Source organism: Artibeus jamaicensis, unplaced genomic scaffold, assembly GCF_021234435.1.
Source record: "Artibeus jamaicensis isolate MK-2021 breed Jamaican fruit bat unplaced genomic scaffold, CSHL_Jam_final contig_700, whole genome shotgun sequence".
Taxonomy (NCBI): Eukaryota; Metazoa; Chordata; class Mammalia; order Chiroptera; family Phyllostomidae; genus Artibeus; species Artibeus jamaicensis.
The window spans coordinates 943,377-946,235 of NW_026521930.1; positions in this window are offsets into that span (position 1 = coordinate 943,377).

A 2,859-nucleotide genomic window follows, 5' to 3' on the forward strand; every position below is an offset into this window, starting at 1 on the left:
TTTGTGACTCATGTAAATTCTACAAGATTCAAATTTCAGTATCTATGAATAAAATGTTATTGGAACACAGCAATTCTTCTTCATTTACCTAGTGTCTGCAGCTGCATCTGTGCTATAAAGCATAGGTAAGTAGCTGTAATAGAGAGCTGATGGCCCTCGAAGCTTAAAATATTTACTCTCTGGCCCTTTACAAAAAATAAATAAATAAAATCTACCAGCCCTGAATTAGCACATTAAGTATGACAATTCCACTTTATGGATGAAGAATCTGAGGCACAAAAAGGTTAATTTACTCAAGGCGACACAGGTAGGAAGTTGCAGAGCTGGGACTGACGCCAGGCAGTCTGACTCCAGAACCTGGGCATGTTATCACTCCATCATTTTGCATCCAATCAGTGTCTGTACCTTTTAAGGGTGAGGCTTGAGTCAGTTCCAGTTAGAGGAGGGGAATACCAGACACCTGGTTATAGGGCAAAAGGAACTCCTCCACCCATGGCCTGCATTTCAGGACTGCTTCCCAAACAGGGTTGGCTGCTAATGGAGGCAAGAATGTTGGTGAAAGAGCAGGAGCAGTAGGACCCTACCTGGTCCAGGGGCACCTGGTCCAACCTGGCCCCAGGCATTTGGCAGCAACAGTCATCTCTGTCCAGTGTGCTGGTTTCACAGAACCTCAAGGGATGGGATGCTGCAAGGAGGCATGGCAGCCAACAGGGAAGAGGTCACCATAACCCCAGCCTGTCTGGAGCTCCCTGAGGAGTGGGCTCAGAAGCCAGGCCTGATGCAAGCAAGCTTCAGGTTACATATGGCACCATCCTGGCTGCCATCCATGCCAGGCCAGGGTGGCTGCAGCCAGTGCAGACAGGGAACTTGCAGTAGATGCCTGCCTGGACGCTGCCCAAAGGGAGCTTCCTCCTCCTGCCCCACAACATATCCCTGGCATCAGCATGTCACAAGCAGGAATATTCCCAGCAAGGATGGGTTGCTGCTGACTTTGTCCAAGGTGAAGCCAGGAGCATTTGGAGCCAACAGCTACCCATTTGTCCCCCAAAACATGTGCATGCAGATCCCATGGCTCCAGCCATCTCCTTTCTGCATAGCACCTGACCTCGGGGCTTATGCCCCTGCATAAGGGCATAAGGCTAAATGCTGCCCTCTCTCCTCCTTCACTCATGCTTCCAGGCCAGGTACAAATGTCACTACCTTTGTAAAGTCTACTCATACCTTCATGGGCCCCAAGAATGTGGTGCTCCCTCCATTATGGAACTTTCATGCCCTGATACAATTTTTCATCCATTTTCTGTCTCACACTAAATGGTGAACTCTTTGAGAGCAGGAATTAAGTCTTATCTCTTTGTCTCCAGACTAGACAGGACTGAGTATAGTGATGGCATTCAGGAAAAGTTTATGGAGCTAATAAAAATAATAACAATCATAATAATGGCTAATATTTACTGAGCATTTACTGTTGCCAGGAATTCTGGTAAGTATGTCACACACATCTGCTTGTGCAATTGTCACAGTGCAGGTATTCTTGCAAATAAAGAAACTGAGGCCCAGAGAATTCTCCTCTTGGCCCCAACACTTGTGTGCTTGACCACTGTGCAGAACGGATGGAAGTTTTCCTGAGAGGCCAAGTCCACCTGCCTCCAAAGAAGTCCCCTTCTGTCCTCTTTTGCTTCAGGTCCATTTTGCCTAGACAAAGGGCCCTATTGTGTCAGGACAGAGGTGGAGGCGGGGACAACCTCTTCATTCCCAAATACCTTGGATAAGCAACCACCATGGCCAGGAGTTACTGACTCTGAGGGAAAATGGCTCCCTTTCTAGGTCATAGTTATGTTTGTTCTTGACATACCCTTGTTCGTCTCAAACTCTCTGAGCCTCCATCCTCGCTGGTTCTCTGACCCCCTTCCCAGGCCCCTGAGTCCCAGAGCCAAGTGTTCCCACAGCCCACACAACATGTCCCTGATAATAGAGACACCTCAAACTCAACATGTCCCCTGTGAGCCCACACCCCAAAGGGAGATAGCTGATAAATGTGCTAACCTCTCCTGGGTTGAAATTCAGGATGGAGCTCTAGGCTGGACAGAGCCATTAAGAAGCCATCAGGGAAGTAAATGAGGTCACTGTGGAGGACAAGCAGGTCAAAGAGGAAGAGAGAGGATGGAAACCCTGGGACCTCTGTGCTTTAAGTAGCAGCTGGAGCACAAGAAGGAGCCTGGACAAAAGATGAAGCAGCACCCACAGGGCTCCACACCTTCTCATGGGTCTCCCTGTCCCCCCAGCTCTGACGCTTTCATCACTACTTAAAACCATTATGCTACGTGACAGAAGCCACATACTGAATGATTTCATTGTTATGAAAACTCCCAATAAGTAAATCCATAAACACAAAAAGTAGATTAGTAGTTGCTATGGGTCAGGAAGAAGGGGAAGTAGCTGCTTAATAGGTAAGAGGTGTCCTGTTGGAATAATGAAGATGTGTTGGCACTAGATAGAGGTGAACATACTAAATGCCACTGAACTGGACACTTTAAAATGGCTAACTTTATGTTATATGAATTCTACCACAATAAAAAAACTCAATAAATAAATAAATTTGTTCAAATAAAAAGAGTGAGTTGATCTAAAGAAAAATGACAAATAAAACTAAAAACACAAGGAAGCTGCACTGATGGTGGAGGCCAGGAAACACTTGATGGGAGGGCGGGTGCTCAGAGGCACATGGCTGGGCTGGTGAAGAACTAGCTAGCAATGGTTTAGTTCTCATATTAAGTGGGGGCACAAACATGGGGGTTTGCTTTTCTGTCTTTTTAAACCACACATATGTGTTTATGCACTCCTCTAAAGAGTGTGGTTTTA